General features: G+C 34.5%; 1 protein-coding gene across 6 annotated transcripts in view; it reads left to right on the forward strand.

The window, feature by feature from the left end:
- LOC137236719 (uncharacterized) overlaps window positions 1–20196 on the forward strand; it is a 296244-nt gene that overhangs the window by 155056 nt on the left and 120992 nt on the right. For all 6 annotated transcript variants that reach the window (XM_067759684.1, XM_067759685.1, XM_067759686.1 and 3 more), the window contains exon 4: window positions 15795–15869. The gene's annotated coding sequence lies outside the window, so the exon portion shown is untranslated. The remainder of the gene's footprint in view (window positions 1–15794; window positions 15870–20196) is intronic.

Below are 20196 nucleotides of genomic sequence, written 5' to 3' on the forward strand. Positions count from 1 at the left end.
ATTTCTGCATCCTGGTGACAATCAATATCTCTTTGGAAGCTCAGACAGGGGAATATATATTCCGTTTTCCCGATATTAGATGATGCTATATTGCTATGGCCATACGGCCTTCACTCAAGTTGCAGTTGCTAACGTGATACTTTCTGCCTTTAGGTATGTAGACGGGATGTATATAATGTCATGAAATGCTGGTGTTTGGGTAGCCTTTAGGGCTACCGTTATATTACTTATTGATAATCTGAGTACTACCACAAGTTTTTTGGTAAACGTACTTTTTTTGTGGATGTCCATCAAACTACAACCCATAGTAAAGAATGGGCTTCGCAATTGCCACAAATACCCAATCTAGGAGCTTGGCGGTTGGCGACACGTGCATCCTAGCATCCCCTTGTATGCATGCGGCACTGTATGGGTCGTAGTTTGGTGGACTTTCTTTTGGAGGCTTTCTTCGCTCTCTCTTCCACATAAAGGTTGCACGACAACTTACAATCTAGTATAACTCATAGATATCTTGTGGTATATTTTTCTTGTAGAGTGACCCCACCAAGCTTAGGCTTCGTCCAATTAGCGACTTTATATTGCCTAGTAAATAGTAGTAGACTAATTTTTACCGCATTGGCGGTTAAGCCGAATCCAGATGCCCAGCCATGTACATCCTCAAACGCCTGATACATCAGATAGCTGATTGTTTTTTGGCATCTGCCTTCTTGGTCCTCCGTCACACCACCTAAGCAATTGGTTGATGATCAGCGCCGTTCCTCTGTTTACAGAGTTTGTTGCCTCAGGAAGGCCGAATTTCGACGGTATCATTCTGAAGCTTAGTATGGAGGCGATCTACAGCTCTCTAGCTAAGAACTAACAGGCTTTTAGAATCTCAAACGTTCTTTATCAATAGCGGCTTAACATGCGAATCATAACATTTTCAACGAAAGCAGCTTTGTTTTATATGGCAAATGATGCTGTCTTTCAAGTTGAGCAAATATTGTTCTCAACTTGTAGTCAAATGTGATTATCTAGTTGGACTCGAAGCAAGACAACAAAAATGAAGTATTTTCATATAAATAAAGTAAAACCAGATGTGTTAAATCATGACAACAAATATTTATAATTATTAATTGTATGGAGTGGTTTTCGGGAAATTGTTTAGTGATAAGTTGACTGTAGGTATGACTCTTTAATTAAAATAATAATTATTTTAATTTACTACTAATTTAATTAATTAATTGTTTTTAATTGTTTGACAAATATAGCTATTTTAATATTTTAATTAATTATGATTAATTTAAACAACAGAATTGCTACGATTAATTGATTAATGTCAATTAATTATTCAATTAATACAATTATATAGTTTTTTGGAATATTTTTAACTATTTCCTTAGTTTTAATTATTAAAATAATTTTGATTATTAAATAATTTTAAATTACTTAATTTTTTTAAATTTGAAACAAGGTTAATTTTTCCACATATTTTTAATTTTTATTTTAATGGACAATACTTTATCGTGGACAGCTGGAAAAGCAGTATGAATACAGATTTGAGAAATATAAAAATTTCAAAATTGCTCAAAGTATCTTGGAAGTGATGCCATCTATGAATGGCTCTTACGAGGGTATAACTTTGTTCGATATAACCGGATTTCCAGTCTCTTCCTGGATCTTATAAGAGATATAGACCTTTTGGACGATATACATATATATAATCTAAGAAAACATAACACTAGTTTTCTGCAGTTTTTAGTAGACAAAACTTCTTTTTTGAAATGTTGGATATCATCTTGAGAACTGGAATTTTCTCAAGGATGGAGAAATATTTCTTCGGTGTTTGATGGGAAACATCTCGGAAGCTGATTTGTTTGAAATGAAACCAATACTGCAGAGTAAATTGAAAATTTTCTCAAAGCAATGAAAGTTTCTTCTGTTGTTTATTGGGTTCGCACAATTAATTTACTAAGTCAATATATGCATCTACATAAAATAGTTTTCTATCTGTTCATTCAATAATAATAAGGCACCATTTTATACTTTTAACGCTACTTGCATGGCCGTCCAAACAAATGCGCAGCTCACTTCTACTTTTTGCCACCTGGCGACATTTGCAGATTTCAAAAGATCGTGCTTATCAGCTTATCTTCAAACATTCACATTACAGGGTCTAGGCAAGGCAGCCGCTGAATTCTCGTTCAACTATGTCAATTTCATCTTACACCTCATACAGGGTGTCATTAAATCTACTTCTGTAATAGATGCTTCTACGCCATAAAGTAATATGGGTACGATAAATGACTTGTAGAGCTTAAATCTCGTTTGACTTTGTTGGCAAAAGTAGTTCAGCGCAGAATATCTGGGCTGAGGTTATTGTTTCAGTTCATGCTGGGTCCCGTATAAACGATCTTTTATACTATGTCCAAATCATGGCTCCACTTGACCCAAATTTTCTGCCTTAGTTTAGTTTTTACAAGCACACCCGGTAGACATTGCTTTGCCCTAGCTGTGGTCTATCTGCATAATTTTTAAGCAGTTTTTACCTCTTACTCTCCCTTCCCCTCTCTCCACCTGTTGCTTATATTTTTATTCACTCTTCCCTCTGCCTTTTTATTTTTCTGCGTATCTTTCTCCCTCTCCGTCTTTTCCCTCACTTCTTTTCCGCTCAATCTTTCCATATCTCTCTATCTTCGTCATTCTCCTTCGATTTTTTCCTTTCTATCTAGTTCTTCTCCATCCTTATTTTACCAGTCCCACCCCAAATCGAAGTCCCAATCCCATTACCAGTCTCAGTTCCAGTCCCGGTCCCAGTCCCAGTCGGTCCCGAAAAAAAGTGTCAACAATACTAATCTAGACAAAGGGTAACATATATGTTCAATTTCAAGCAAATCAAATAGTGAATAGAATTTGTTCGAATAGATCGGTCCCTGGTCCGCTTCCCGGAAAGAACCGAATACCACAATAAAAACTACTTTACTTTAAAGATCTCACCAACAGCTTTCATTTGGTATTCATATTGTATAAACACATTCTAGAGGTATCCGGGTCCAAGTTTTGGCCTATATCTCGAGACACTAATCACCCAGGGATAGGAGAAATCACCCTGTACTAAAGCACTCATCAGCAGCTATCATTTGATATCCAAAGTGTGTAAACATATTCTTGGGGTACGAAGGTACAAACTTTGGCCGATATCTCGACACCAGGGTGACAGGGGTACGAAATACCCCATATCAATGCTATAAGCATAGGCTAATATTTCCACGCACATATAAAACTGTGTTACAGAGCGGGTGTATTCTGCAGTTTGCATTATTTTCTTCAGCACCAATTAAAGAAATCATACGGTCGGGATTTTAGAAACGTGCTCCCAAGCTCTGGCTGATAGTGCTGCTTAGCATTATTCTGCACAGCCTGATTAGCTGTTTTAGGGAATAACGTTACGGAATATCTCCTTTTCGTGATTTAAAATCGTTAATCGGTGGTGCCACCGTATGTGGAGTGAATCTTAAGAGCTTGTATTTAAATAAATTATGTTTCCCTATATTATAAAGAGACTAGGATGGTATTCAGATGTGTGTATACTTTGCCCTATTCCGATTATTTCCAGGGATTGCTCACACTCTAACACAGTTTTAAATGTTGTACTATGTGGGAGCCTACAATATTTTTTGATTGGAAGCAAAAAAATATGCACCTAAATTATAAGCGCAAAGCTATGATCTAGTAAGGTCCGAGCACAACCGTAGAGGCGGACTCCACTAACTTGTTATAGTTGGCGGCTGTGGTGGCATCGAGGTAGTGCGTTGGCTTACTCTTCGAAGGGTCTCCACTAAAGAAATGGGACAACTACATATATAATATTAAATTGCTCTGGTATTGTATTCAAACTTGAATGAACTGAAATCCATGGTCGCCCAAAAAAGTGCACCAACAAAATATCTTTCTGTTTTCAAAGCTAAACAGGTACACATACATATATACATATAATCACAAGTTAACACATACTCTGAAATTCCTCAAGCCATAAAATAACTTTAATAGGTACCTGCTTGCTAAATAAAAAAAAAACTTGCCACATGGAAGTGGTCAGCTTGGCCTCATTGGAGTGCTTACACTCTAATGAAGTCATTCATTTTATGTTGCCTACATTTAGGCGTTTAAAAAGCTTTTGAGAAAAACACAGCGTAGCTGTAAACCAATCAATTTGGTTACCACACAAGTAATGTGGAGGCCACTCTGCTTACATATTTATAAATATGTACATAAATACCTGCATACGTGGAAATAAAACAACCAATGTACATAAACACATACATATGTATGTATAAACAAGCTTATACATTGAGGAATTCAAAGCTCTAACGAAATTTCAAATGTTTGCAGCCGGTACTCCAACATACTCGTGGATACTCTGTGTGGCTAGGTAGGCAGCTATGGAAACTACCGCATCACACAAACTAATTTAACTCTAAGAACCACATTTTGAACGAATTGGAAGCAAGTGCCTATTTTTTTTGCGGGAATACGAAATTTGTAAACAAAAACAAGAAATAGAGACTTTACTCATTCACATGCAAACGCCTCTGCACTCTTTCATTGCTTATCTATCTAGGTATCTATTCATTCATTCTGTGGAAAACAACCCTACCGCACCCCTCTCCAATACCACATTTCAGTACACCAAATAGTAGTATATTCCAAGAGGCACTGCATCTAAGATGAAAAAAATAAAAATAAAATAACTAAACACATACAAGATTAGTTGAAATGTATGTACATATACATATGCCGTTGGTTTTAACAGTAAAAAAGGCAAAATGGCTTCAAGTTGCTGCTACTTCCACCGTATGGCACTAAGATTTCATTAAAAATTTAAAAACATATGGTAAATTTTCGCAAGAAATGAAAATGACCAAAGTATATAGTAGCAACGACACCAGGATCGCCCGTTCATATGTATCTTAGAAACAAAAATGTTCAGTTCAATGTAATAATTTAAACACAAATACATACCACGTGAGAAAACACCAGCCGGTTGAGTGACATCCTTTGTCTGTTGAAAAATAAAACAACAACCTTCGCATTGTTGAGGGTAAAAGCAAAAAGGAATTTCAGGTAATTTAAGCAATTGAAAAAGCCACACTACATATTTTATTGGCCTTTGGTATTACACCAACTACCAGTGGGAGTACGGCAATCGCCTTCAAATATTTTAAGTTGATGTGGACCTGTGGCGTTGGTGCAGAAAATTCTATAACGTCAATGCGCTGACTCAGCCGTTGCTTAAATCAAGTGCAATTTATTTCAGGTTTATGTATAATGCATGTAGGAAATATGCATATGCTTATTACAGATCCTGCACCTATATACATATGTACTGTACGAAAACTAGTAGCACCTGCGTTTCTCATATTTAAAACTGATGAAAAAAAGTATTTTCATAAACCAAACTTAGTTTCTCGTGTCATTATAAAGTAAAAGTTTAGCTATAACATTTGTATTTTTACTATAATTATATAAAACAAACATGTCACATTTTCTAAACGGTTTTATTTAGCTTGACTTGACAGGCCGGCTGGCCGGCCGCACGGACGTTGGGAACGAATTTTGTTATTAAAATTTAAGTAACTTCCCGATAAGCTACAAGCTTGAAACTTGGATTATAGTTCAGACCCCGATGACAATATAACAATAAGCAAAAAACTCCGATAGGTGGCGCATGTATCGAAATATTTCAAAAAATCGTGTTTGTAGTCCGATTTGGCTCATATTTGGAACACATAATACATACAAGAATAGAAAGCGACCTATGAAGAAAAATTGCCGCTAGGAGGCGCAAGGATCGCGATATTCAAAAAAATCGTATTTGTGGTGCGATTTGGCTCATATTAGGAACGCATAATACATACATGAATAGAAAGCGACCAATGATGTCCGATATTCATATTTGGAACAAATATTGCATAGAGTCCGGTAGAAGTGACATCAAAATATTTTGGAGTTCGAGGAGGAACAAGCATACGTGGCGCAGAGTCGAATAAAATCTTTGGAAGAATTATGTATTGAGGACTTAGATTGTAACAAATTGTCAGGAAAAAATCCTTGTAATAATAAGTCACGAAATGAGCTAAACAGAATGAGAAATAATAGGCAATTAAATAAAGACTAAAAACTGAAAATAAAATAATTGAAAAAAAGGACGTGTGGCACTCGGGGACTGCCGCGGTAAAGCTATTGCATAATATCAACTTATGCGATTATAATATTTATGCAACATTTTGTTTTCTTTGATATTAATTCAAGTTTTGTCTTTGATATTAATTCAAGTTAACCTTTTTAAGCGTGGTGACCGATAAGAAAACAAATTTTTTACTTTTATTGAATAAATTAGAAGTTAATATTTAACTTTCACTTTAACTTTAACTTTATTTTCAACTTTAACTTTAACTTTATTTTTAACTTTAACTTTAACTTTAACATTCACTTTAACTTTAACTTTCACTTTAACTTTGACTTTAACTTTCGCTTTAACTTTAACATTCACTTTAACTTTAACTTCAACTTTAATTTTAACTTTAACTTTATCTTTAACTTTAACTTTAACTTTAACTTTAACTTTAACGTTAACACTAACTTTAACTTTGACTTTAACTTTAACTTTACCTTTAACCTTAACCTTAACTTTATTTTTAACTTTAACTTTAACTTTAACATTCACTTTAACTTTAACTTTAACTTTCACTTTAACTTTAACTTTAACTTTAACTTTAACGTTAACACTAACTTTAACTTTAACTTTGACTTTAACTTTAACTTTGCCTTTAACCTTAACCTTAACTTTAACTTTAACTTTCACTTTAACTTTAACCTTAACTTTAAGTTTAACTTTAACTTTAACGTTAACACTAACTTTAACTTTAACTTTGACTTTAACTTTAACTTTAACCTTAACTTTAACTTTAACTTTCACTTTAACTTTAACTTTAACTTTAACTTTAACCTTTAACTTTAACTTTAACTTTAACTTTGACTTTGACTTTAACTTTAACTTTAACTTTAACTTTAACCTTAACTTTAACTTTATCTTTAACTTTCACTTTAACTTTAACTTAAACTTTATTTTTAACTTTAACTTTAACTTTCGCTTTAACTTTAAAATTCACTTTAACTTTAACTTCAACTTTAACTTTAACTTTTACTTTTACTTTTACTTTTACTTTTACTTTTACTTTAACTTTAATTTTAACCATTCAAGGTTCGAATCGAGCTCAAGGCCAGAACAATAATTTTTTTCTAATGATAATTATTGTTATTTTTTAATTTTGAAAAATTTTGAAAAATTGTATTTTGTTTTTGGAATAGTAAGTAGAAAATTTTTCAGACAACCTGCCATGGCTGCGCAGATAGATCCATTTCGAAGGGTGCTAAGCCTTCATCATCAGTACGCTTTAGGCATGCTGCGCTAACCATTTAGCTATACAGCGGTGGTTTGTTTGACTGGCAAATCTGCTACTTCCATTCCATTTTACCAACTATATTTATTCAGTGTTGCGCCATCTGGTGCAAATCACTGATAATGCTGGATTTTTGTTTACTGTCAATTACTTTGTTTGACATTCCCAAGGGCTCATGGTTTATTAACAATTGTTTTTGTTTTTATGGTCCTATTGATAAATCATTCAAAGTTCGAATCGAGCTCAAGGCCAGAACAATAATTTTTTTCTAATGATAATTATTGTTATTTTTTAATTTTTCTAAATTTTGAAAAATTGTATTTTGGTTTTGGAATAGTTGAGCTCGATTCGAACCTTGAATGATTTATCAATAGGCCGATAAAAACAAAAACAATTGTTAATAAACCATGAGCACTTGGGAATGTCAAACAAAGTAATTGACAGTAAACAAAAATCCAGCATTATCAGTGATTTGCACCAGATGGCGCAATACTGAATAAATATAGTTGGTAAAAGGGAATGGAAGTAGCAGATTTGCCAGTCAAACAAACCACCGCTGTATAGCTAAATGGTTAGCGCAGCAATCCTAAAGCATACTGATGATGAAGGCTTAGCACCCTTCGAAATGGAACTATCTGCGCAGCTATGGCAGGTTGTCTGAAAAATTTTCTACTTACTATTCCAAAAACAAAATACAATTTTTCAAAATTTAGAAAAATTAAAAAATAACAATAATTATCATTATAAAAAATTATTGTTCTGGCCTTGAGCTCGATTCGAACCTTGAATGATTTATCAATAGGCCGATAAAAACAAAATCAATTATTAATAAACCATGAGCACTTGGGAATGTCAAACAAAGTAATTGACAGTAAACAAAAATCCAGCATTATCAGTGATTTGCACCAGATGGCGCAATACTGAATAAATATAGTTGGTAAAAAGGAATGGAAGTAGCAGATTTGCCAGTCAAACAAACCACCGCTTTATAGCTAAATGGTTAGCGCAGCACGCCTAAAGCGAACTGATGATGAAGGCTTAGCACCCTTCGAAATGGATCTATCTGCGCAGCTATGGCAGGTTGTCTGAAAAATTTTCTACTTACTATTCCAAAAACAAAATACAATTTTTCAAAATTTAGAAAAATTAAAAAATGACAATAATTATCATTAGAAAAAAATTATTGTTCTGGCCTTGAGCTCGATTCGAACCTTGAATGATTTATCAATAGGCCGATAAAAACAAAAAGAATCTTTAACTTTAACTTTGACTTTAACTTTGACCTTAACTTTAACTTTCACTTTAACTTTAACTTTATGATCCGGGGTGGGCGTGAGCTTAGCACCTGCTAACAAGCCAACCTAATATAAACGCACGCAAGTAATTTTCTGTCAAAAATGTCTCATGCACATACAACTTGTATAAGAGCAACTCAAATTGAATTTGCTGCGTTAAAACCTAACTCGATTTCCAATTTTTGTTCTGCGTGACATTTAGATTTGACGTTTGCACACATGCTTTATATTTTCGCAACGCATGCTTATTTGGGTTAGGGCAAAAAACGCCGGTTGTTTGCGTGCGCTAAAAAAACGCAGTGCGGTTTTATTAGGTTGGTTTTTAAGCGACCATATATGTATACGATAAGCGATAGCACAATGGCTACTTCGTGAAAATCAACGACAGCTCTTTTAGTTTGATTTCGATGGTCGTATGGTGAGGAAGTGTCGCACGCGCGCTTAAAACAGAGTACCAAAGAGTGCGTGTGACACGTGTTCACCGTTCAAGCAATGAAATCAAACTAAATAAATAATTCATTTTGCTTTCGTGCTCGCTACGCGTTCATTTTTACTAACACATTCTCAATTTGGTAACCGTGTAAATGTAGTGGTGCCCACCGCTGTTTATGATAGAGATCCAATTTTATGTATTTGGCCTGTTGCTAACACCGAACCTTTACGAACCTTTTCGAGCCTTTTCGAACCTTTTTTGACAAATATCCGTTACGGTATTTTTTGATTTAGTCGCCAAGCCCGCGATAAAATATATGCAATAGCTTAAAAAATGTTTAAGTTAAACGGTTTTATTCAAAACAATGCTTACATGAAGTAATAATAATACTAAAAGCTAGAAAATAATTAGGTAGGTCCTATGTCATGACACTCCTCCATCAGTCTAGGGCGTTGATCAGACATTGAAATAAAAGCGTTGGACGCGTAATAGGTATTTTTTGGTCGAAAAATTTACCCTTTCGCCATTTTATTTTGCAGGCTCGAAAATTATTTTTTTGGGTATGCGTAGTGGAACTTTTTTTCCTGAACCCAAAACCTATCGAAAAATCGATGGCGCGAATCGGTTAACTTTCGTCCATACAAATCGACCCAGTCTAATCTGCATACATATGTTCAAAATCTGTATACGATTTTCCCCAACATTTGTGTTGCTTTACGTATATTTTGCACTATACCAGTCACTGTAGTTAGTGCAGAACGTTCCTTCAGCGTCCTTTCAAGAATCAAAAACTTTCATCGATCATGTTCATCTCAAGAGCGAGTTTCAGGACTTGCCACGCTTTGTTTTGAATCCGTTTTGGCAGCGAAAAAACAAGAAAAGCCACTCTTTGATATCCGAACCTTCTATATTGGATAATTAAAATTTATAATCATCATTAAATTTATCAGAAATGTACTAAAATGTTACCAAATAACTAGAAAAGATTATTTGAAACAATATGCGGCTGTTAAAAGAGAATTTTGTTTCTACGTTATAATAAAATAATATAAATAGTAAATATTCTGTGTTAATTTTGTTGTCAGCTCTTAGTTTAAAATCATTTAGTTGATGTGGCAAACATTTTTTTTTTTTATGTAATCCATCAAAAATGATTCATGATTTTTTTTTATTTAAAAATTTTGATTAAGTACACATTGTTAATTAATGCAATCATATTTTTAAGTTTTGAACTAGGCTCTTAGAGTCGTAATAAATAAATAAATATATAAATATAAATATATCTACAACAGTTTCTGATAACGAAGGTGACCCATTAATTGTCGAGTCTCCTTGGGGTGGAGTCATGTGTGGTTCAACCTATTTAACCACACCACAATTTGCACGAAATACTTTGATCGGAATGCAAACAATTTTGATATACACACCAATTCTAAATATTCTCGCAGAATTTTGTTCTCGCGGATTTTTTTATTCCCGCGGAAAAATTCATCCAATTCTTTTCTCCTAGGGAGGAGAATAATTGGGGAATAGCAATTTCGAATTTTCGAAGTCAGCTGTTTTGTCAATTGAAATTTCGTTGCGCATTTCTTATTTTGTTTAAAAAATAGAAAAGTTTAATTATTGTTGCGAATTTGTTTGAAATTAAGAAATAAAATATAAACGATGATAGTATTGCATTGCATGTGGTATTCACTGAAATGAGTAATGAATTGGTGCCACAGCAACATCAACAGAGGAGCATAAGTAGAAGAAGACGGCGGGATAACACAAAACCGCCGGAGTTGCCTGCGTTCAGCAAAGCAATTTTCTGGCGGCCAAGTCGAGTTGAGTTCGCCTTTCGCCATATGCCAAAATCTATTTAAGCCGTCTTAAAAAATCCTTGCGCAATTTCTGGATGGCTGCATCAAATATGAAAAGAGCTCTTCAGTTGCTTATGATTTTTTTTCGACTTAAAATAAAGAATATTGTGGTTGTTGTTGTTGTTGTATTAACAGTGAGTATATTGTGGTAGAATGTAAATACATATTTTAGCACAAATTTGTACAAATAAGTGTTCTTTCTTAAAATAACCAATTCCCTTTAACTATTTTGATGCATTCCCTTTAATTTAACTAGTGAAAAAACTCCTATGAAATGGCAGAGAAATCTCCCTCTCCCTCACATTCATAATACCTACTTTTCTCCCATAACCGGTTTCCGCTTTTTCGAACATTGTTCAGAATAGGAGGAAAGGGAGAAGTGAAAAAACTCACAAGGAATTTTTATTTAGAATACGAGGAATGGGAGAAGGGAAAAAACTCGCACGGAATTTTCGTTTAGAATTGGGCTGATAGTGTCTATATTAAGTTATTTCTAGGCTAGGTGTAGCTGTTATATTTTCCAAGTCCGGAGTAAGGTTCTATACATGTCTGAACCAGCCGCATATGTTACTTCTCTGGTACAAATTTTGCGATATAATAAGGCGAGAAAATTAAGCTTATGCTGGTATGACATTACTTGGTCGTACGAAACATGAGTAAATTCTGTACCTTTGTCCGGTGATGCTGGCGCAAGTTGACTAATTTTACATCATCCTTAAAAGTATCAAATTTGAAACTTTGTGTCTCCTTTAATACATTACCTAGGAGAGGCAATACTTAATGATATGCTAAATTAATTACTCAACAAGCGACTGTAAATTATGAAGAAAAATGAGGTTAAGCTAATTATTTTTCCTTCGTAGCCAAAATGAATTTGTAGATAACAAATCTGAAACCACTTTATTGTAACACCCATTATAAGTATTGTATATCGGGCAGCGCCTTGATTCCATACCAACTCATTGGCAATAAAAAGTAAATCACCTACAAAGCATCAGACCATGGAAAAATCGCTTTAGCGCTTTCAACTGGAATATAATAACCTTAAACACGCAAATTATATGAAAAGAGTAAACCTAAAACTGAAACTTATAAAAGGCAAGATCAGAAAAACAACTGACAATAAAAATAGAAAATTAATCGAGATAAAGCATTCGCAAAAGAGACACAAAGACAAAAGAAAGTCATTAATGCCACATTTCTGTTTCATTTTACTATTTTTTTTTTAGCTTACAACGGTTTGGTCCAAACTCGACAGCGCGCTTCATAGTTTTGAAATAATTTTTCTCGCATAACATTTCACTTTGCCCTCCTTCAGATTCTTAGTACCTACGCGTGCCATGAAACCGCACCAATGAATGACATTCTTAAAAAAAAGCGTGTTATTCTTGTTGTTGGTGGTTTGCAACTTTGGTATCTGGTGGCACGTGTTGCAAAGCAAGTTTGTGCAATTGTTGTTATGTAGTTCAGACTTTATACACTTTTTTGTTTTTGTAATAAATATTACGAATAAGTAAAATTGGCTTAAATGAAGGTAGGTCCATTTTAACTACGTGAATATATGTATAAATGGGCATTTCCAGGAAACCGTCAACCACGCCATCTTAAGTAAAAATTGTTTTAGAAAAGGTATATCAAGAAACAAATACATCAGTTTTAGAAAAGTGATATTTATTGATGACAATGAACAACCGCATATATTACCGTCTTTGAACAATGACAAATTTAAGCAAACTGCATCGACAAGTTAATATTGGCGTGACTGGTACGATGAGAGAATCCCTTGCTGATGCACTTGGTTGTCCTATTCTAATAAGACTTCAAAAAATTTCTGAGCTAAAGAGCGGAAACAGAACAGGTTAAATGAAAGTAATAGGATAACTCATAGGCAGTACCGTACTGCAACTACGTGATGCATACGATGATAGGGGCCCTATACTGAGAATCTCACGGAATTTTGACTTATTTAGAGAATGTCTACGAAGAGGCTTATCCTCTAGGAGTATCCTCATTATGTCAGACAGCCAGCCAGCCTTACTTGCCTTGCATTCTTACACAATAACTTCTAAGCTAGTCCTAAACGATCTTGGAGCCAAAAACAAGTTTCGTTAGGATGGGTTCCAGGGCATTAAGGACATGAAGGTTGAACAGACTAACTAACCACCAAGGTTAATATAGCAGCGTTCTATGGTCTACAGCCCTTACCATTATTGCAAATATTTCCTCTACATTGCATGTTGATACTGGTCATCACCATTAATTGACGCTTAATAGCCTAAGCGTTTTTGACCGTTTTGTAACAAGCAACACCAGCCATTTCGCGATAACTGACGCCAGTTGGGAGCTCGAAGGGTTGTCAAATCTTCCTCCACCAGCCTCTCTCAACACAGTGAAGTCTACTCCTCCTGTTTCTTTCAAATGTTGGTGTCGATTGAGATATTTTATTGGCCGTTTTTGTCTATTCGCATAACATTGACCTAGCAGCGAACCCTTTGGGCTATTATTCGTTATCTTCGTAAAGCTCATACAGCTCATCATTATACCTTCTTCTAAGACAATACACCTTCCGGAATACTTTTATCTCGAACAATAAACATCTCATCTTCTCTCGACACCATTTATATTTGAAAAGTGTTATGCTCGTTTAGAAAGAAAGACAAAAAAAAAAAACAAGTAAGGAAGGCTAAGTTCGGGTGTAACCGAACATTACATACTCAGCTGAGATCTTTGGATACAAAATAAGGGAAAATCACCATTTAGCAAAATGAACCTAGGTTAACACTGGAATGTGTTTGTATGACATGGGTTTCAAATGGAAGGCATTAAAGAGTATTTTAAAAGAGGGTATGGCTTAGTTCAATAGGTGGACGCCTTTTCGACATATCGGCTTAAAGGTGGACCAGGGGTGACTCTAGAAAGTGTTTGTACGACATGGGTATCAAATTAAAGGTATTAATGATGGTTTTAAAATGGAGTAGCCCTTAGTTGTATATGCGAAGGCGTTTTCGAGATATTGACCCAGACCGAGAATATCATCTGTCGCGTACCGCTAATTTATTTATATATGTAATACCACGAACATTATTCCTGCCAAGATTCCAAGGGCTTTTGATTTCGCCCTGCAGAACTTTTTCATTTTCTTCTACTTAATATGGTAGGTGTCACACCCATTTTACAAAATTGTTTCTAAAGTTATATTTTGCGTCAATAAACCAATCCAATTACCATGTTTAATCTCTTTTTTCATATTTGGTATAGAATTATGGAATTTTTGTAATTGTTCGTAATTTTCGATATCGAAAAAGTGGGCGTGGTCATCGTCGGATTTCGGTCATTTTTTATACCAAGATAATGTGAGTTCAGATAAGTACGTGAACTAAGTTTAGTAAAGATATATAGATTTTCGCTCAAGTTATCGTGTTAGCGGAAGAGCGGAAGGACAGACGGTTGACTGTGTATAAAAACTGGGCGTGGCTTCAACCGATTTCGCCGTTTTTCACAGAAAACAGTTATCGTCCTAGAATATAAGCCTCTACCAAATTTCACAAGGATTGGTAAATTTTTGTTAGACTTATGGCATTAAAAGTATCCTAGACAAATTAAATGAAAAAGGGCGGAGCCACGCCCATTTTGAAAATTTCTTTTATTTTTGTATTTTGTTGCACCATATCATTACTGGAGTTGAATGTTGACATAATTTTCTTATATACTGTAAAGATATTAAATTTTTTGTTAAAATTTGACTTAAAAAAAAAAAATTTTAAGTGGGCGTGTTCGTCATCCGATTTTGCTAATTTTTATTTAGCACTCATACAGTAATAGGTGTAACGTTCCTGCCAAATTTCATCACGATATCTTCAACGACTGCCAAATTATAGATTGCAAAACTATTGAATTACCTTCTTTAAAAAGTGGGCAGTGCCACCCCCATTGTCCAAAATTTTACTACTTTTCTATTCTGCGTCATAAGTTCAACTCATCTACCAAGTTTCATCGCTTTATCCGTCTTTGGTAATGAATTATCGCACTTTTCGGTTTTTCGAAATTTTCGATATCGAAAATGTGGGCGTGGTTATAGTCCGATATCGTTCATTTTAAATAGCGATCTGAGATGAGCGCCCAGGAACCTACTTACCAAATTTCATCAAAATTTACTCAAGTTATCGTGTTTACGGACGAACGGACAGACGGACGGACATGGCTAAATGAATTTCTTTTTTCGCCCAGATCATTTTGATATATAGAAGTCTATATCTATCTCGATTAGTTTATGCCGTCATGGATTACCACTATGCGAAAAAAGTTAATATACTCTGTGAGCTCTGCTCAGCTGATAATTTCTCGGAATATTGATTCCATTTTCGTATGGTGATTTCGGTGATCCAGATTTTCCGTTGTCCAAAAGAACGAACCATGCAATCTATTGGAAAATCTGGGGCTGTCATTTTTGTATAAAAAGCTTGACCTAAGTATAATGCGATTCGGATCTTAAAAGTGTATTAAGTTAAACAAAATTTTTGTTACATAGTGTTCTTAACGCCCATAAAAAAAAAATGAATTTGCAAGTATCTCCCGTAACGCGGGAAATGCCCATATTCTAGTGATTGCTCGATTGCAACAGTAAAAGTTTTTGTTACAATTTGTGGTCGACTGCGCAAAAGTTTCGACAACTTTTGTATTTTTGAATGCCACTAAATTTGCAATAATATTATTTATGCTTATTAGCCCACACTTTAATATTTTTCCTCATTTTGTTTTACAGAGTTAATGACTATACAGTGCATGTACCTTCAATGGTAAAATAACAACAACTATAAACAGGAAAAGTTTGCCTGGGGTGAGTACAATATTTTCGTATTCATTGACTTCGATGTTCATTGCGCCAATGTTCTTTGAATTCTAACAAAATTTGATTGAATAATCTCAGCTTCATTATTTATTTACACTTAATGCATTTATCAGCGCAGCAGGCAAGGCGAAGCACTTGCTAAATTCGTTTTGTTTTGTTGATTTTACGACAGGGTGGATAACTGATGTATATTGGAACGATTTTCCGTCATCCCTTGTCGTACTCTATAACGAAATATGACGCTGATGATGGCACGACGCCGAAACCGGTTTGTCTCTAAACCAAATTTGATAAGAGGAATCGTTCCAATAAAATCAATTACTGGCTCTTTAGGGTAAAAGAAAAAATGGTAGTCGTAAATTTTATTTGAAATGGTCCAAACGGACACCGGTTAAATTGCCATACTGATTCTAACCTGTCCTAAGAAAAGTAAACAAAATGGTTGCTGCAATTCGTAATTATATAACCGGCTCGAAAAAAGCTCTGTCAAAGCACTAACCGTCAATATTATATGTACATGTGAATATGTGAGAGCGCAAATGTAAGAACTTGGTCTGAAAGCTTGAAGGAAGAGAAATGTATCGCCTATTAGAAATAGTTTCATCACCTAACCTAAAATAAGATCCGATTGCCGAAGAAGTGATAAGCAGCAATTTTTTAATGGCAACGATCTCCGAGTGTGGTCTCAAATAGTGCATTTTATATATGGCCGACTGCTACTAATAAAAGTGAAAGCTACAAGTCCCTGTGATATCCAATTTACACCATAACGTAAAGAAATTCCGCTACTTTAGATAAACCCATTTTCTACTTATCCAGACATGGTGTAATCATAGAAATAGGATTTGTGGAAAATATGTGTAGATACTGCAAAAGTGACACTATAACTTAATGTCTGTTTGCAAATTAAAAAATATTTTTGCGCGAATATTTTCGCATTTTCAAGACGAGTTCGCCTATACAAATAACTAACTTTCGAAAAAAAATAAAAATTATATATCCACAATAATTTTTAGGACCGCAGTATTCCGGGTCCTCTTCCTTAGTCTTTTTTATTAGATGTTATAAGTAGAGCTTACGATTTCTTCTCGAATAGAAGCGAGATTTTCGAGACCCGAGAAATCGCGAAACTCGACTGGTAAATCTCGCGAGCTTCTCGACATAAACTTAATTGCTGTATGGACAGTATTTATACACTGGGTTTTTTTTACTTGTCAAATTTTTGTTGATTATATTGCTTTCCAATGACATTTAACTCAAAACTTATTTATTATACATACATATAACTCGAAATACTCACAATACTTGCGAGCTTCTCGACTTTCCTTTCTCACGAGATTCTCGAATCTCGAAATACTCGTAATACTACTTACCGGATTCTATACATTTCGGTGTTTTTTAGCTGTGGTTTTGTGGAAATTTTCGCTTGTGCTCCAGAAGAAATTGTAAGCTCTATATAAATCAGCCAATGAATCGATTAAATTGAATGTCGAGAATATCGCGAGCCTTACGAGTAATTCGAGATTCGATAATCTCGCGAGAAGGCGAGACTCGCGAGAAATCTCTTCTATAACAAGTTCCAGAAATCGTAAGCTCTAGTTATAAGTACATTAGCCTTCACACGTTTGCTTATAATCAGAGCTGCTCAGCCCCTATACTCTTATAGCACTTTTGTTTTTGTTTTGCTCTGAATCATAAGAGCAGATACAAATTTACACTTCAGATATAAAAAAATTCAAAACAGTCCCATATGCCATCACATATAAATAAAATGCATATGGAAGTTTTTGATTTTCATAAGTTCAAAGCAAAGGCACTTCCACATGATGAACGAGCACTTCGGTTTAAAAACCCAATATACGCTAACAAATTGACAACTAAAAATTATTCAAAACTTGGTATTCAAAATTTATTTATTAAGAAAAATAAAATTACTTCATTCATTTAAGGGTTTGACCTTAGAATTTGAGATAAGACCTGGAAAATTTCAAGCGCCTTTAATTTCATATTATGTTAATGGTATTAAAAGTCGTGATAAGTCGCATTTGAGCGTTTCGTGATGTTCGAGACCTGGAGTCGCAACATTTAGTGCTTCGCTTGCTCGGGTTCTTGCTCATTTCGAAGTTGAACATCATGAAATTCTCCACAGGTCCAGCCTGAAGTACTTTTTCGTGGTCTCGGCCATTTCTGAGGTGAGGCTCGAGGAGTTTCTGAAACTTTACATCGACCTATATTAGATATTAATCGTCGCCAGTAACATCGATTCAAAATTTTAAGAAATGGGCGTGGCTCCCCCCTTTTTTTAATCAGTTTTTGACCAAAATTTTGAAGCTGTAACTCCGGTAATAATTCACGTGTCGTAAAAAATGGGTTGAGATGATCGAATGTCATATAAATTACAATTACAATTGAAATAATTATCAACCGAATCAAGTTTACTTGCTCTTGAGTATTGTGATGATATAGCGATTAACGAAATGTTTTAAGGAGTCAATATATTAAAACTTTTAAGCTTTTTGAGCAGGTAAAAATTATATTTTTATTTCTTAAATACAAAAAAAAACTGTCAGTGTATATACAATTTTGTACATATGTACATACATATATAGTGAATTGCACTTCGATATAATAAAATTTGAGAAGAATTGAAAACAACATTCATATTCTTTATTCCATGGATTGGGTTCCTTAAAGCCAGCAAAAACCAATTTAATTATATTATATGTACTGCTGAGTGAAATATGTACCTATCTCGGCTGCTACTTCGAAAACGCCTTATCTCAGATATATTTTTTAAAAGTGCTCGATTTGAGCATAAATTCAAAATATTTTTAAGTTAGAAAGGACGAGTTCTGAGATAGGGCGTTTTTGAAAGATCTACTGAGGCTGGGTGTTTGTGAAAAGTATTCTCAGATATAGCCTATTCGAACTAGCAGCCCAGATAGAGTAATAGTCCACTCAGCAGTCGATCTACTAAAAATATTAAAATTCTCTGCTTCTAAGCCATATACCGAACTCATTCGTCAAAGTGAAGCTGAGTTCGAAAAGACATTTTGCGATGCTCTATTAAATTTCTAGTCTGGCATTATTTTCGGTGTTGACGCTATATCCTAAATTTCTCAATTTCTTTTGCCTGATATGGATAATAACTAGCCCCCTTGATATACACATTTTTTTTTTTTTAATTTACACAGTTTTGTATGATCTCATTTCTTTTATATTGGCCAGACATATTTATTATACTACCAGCATTTAACCAAATTGCAAAAAGGTTTTTCATTGACTTAAATAATTCGAACAACCAAAGCACATATTTTCTTGCAACTTGTACTTTTCTAATATTCGTTTCTCACTACAATCCGGTTTCGTGTGAAAATAAACTGGTCTACAAATTCGTTCAAACATTATTTTTCTCATTTTTGTTATGTTTACATTGTGCTGTTCATGCGGTTTTATTTAATATATTTTTTAAATTTTGCATGAGAACTTTAGTTGGTCATTAAATTTTGATACTTTTTTAGTTTTGAAAATTTGAACGTGAATAATAATACAAGAATGAGGAGGATGAAGTCGGAGTTTGCTAGGTGATTTCAAATCGATTTATTTCTTTGATTTATGCAGCAATTGTAATTATGAGTTCACCTGGTATCACAAGAACTGCACCTAACAGAATAAGATTTAAGTCGGTGGTCGAGGCCCTATGCTCCAATAGGAGTTGAGGAAGATGATGATGATGATGATGATGATGAAATACCTGGACATATATTTGGTAATTAAGTATGGAATGAATTGTGTACTTTGGGGTAGAAGGAGCTTAATTAAGGATGCTTAGTTATTTTTTCCACAAAAGGTATTCTGGTTGTGACCGTTTTCCTTATGTGAAGCAGTGTTGTTTAGAGAAAGGATGTTGGACTCCGTGGATATGGTTGACGGTGAAATGCTGTCAGGTAAAGAGGTTCATAGGTTTTATATCCGTTATTAACAGTGCAGCGAAGTACCTGTTGTATAAGACTACTTTGATATGCCCTTCATTCGTTCACAGAGTTTACTACACTCTGCTGTTGATCATGAATGAAAGAGTCAGAGATTTGGCAAAAAAATATTTTCCGCCGGATGAATGACGTAGCAAAGAAAGCAGCCACGTTGAAAAGTAAAAAAAATTTTGACGCACGAATGTATAACAACAAACACAAGTAAATCAGCTGATTCTGTTACGTCGGTGGTAATTGTAAGCGCAAGACGCAAAGACGCAAGACTACAATAGAGTTAAGCGGCAGTTACCCACCGACGTGTGCCGTACGTACGGACGTTTGTC

The sequence above is a fragment of the Eurosta solidaginis genome, chromosome 1, assembly GCF_040869045.1.
Source record: "Eurosta solidaginis isolate ZX-2024a chromosome 1, ASM4086904v1, whole genome shotgun sequence".
NCBI classification, from domain to species: domain Eukaryota; kingdom Metazoa; phylum Arthropoda; class Insecta; order Diptera; family Tephritidae; genus Eurosta; species Eurosta solidaginis.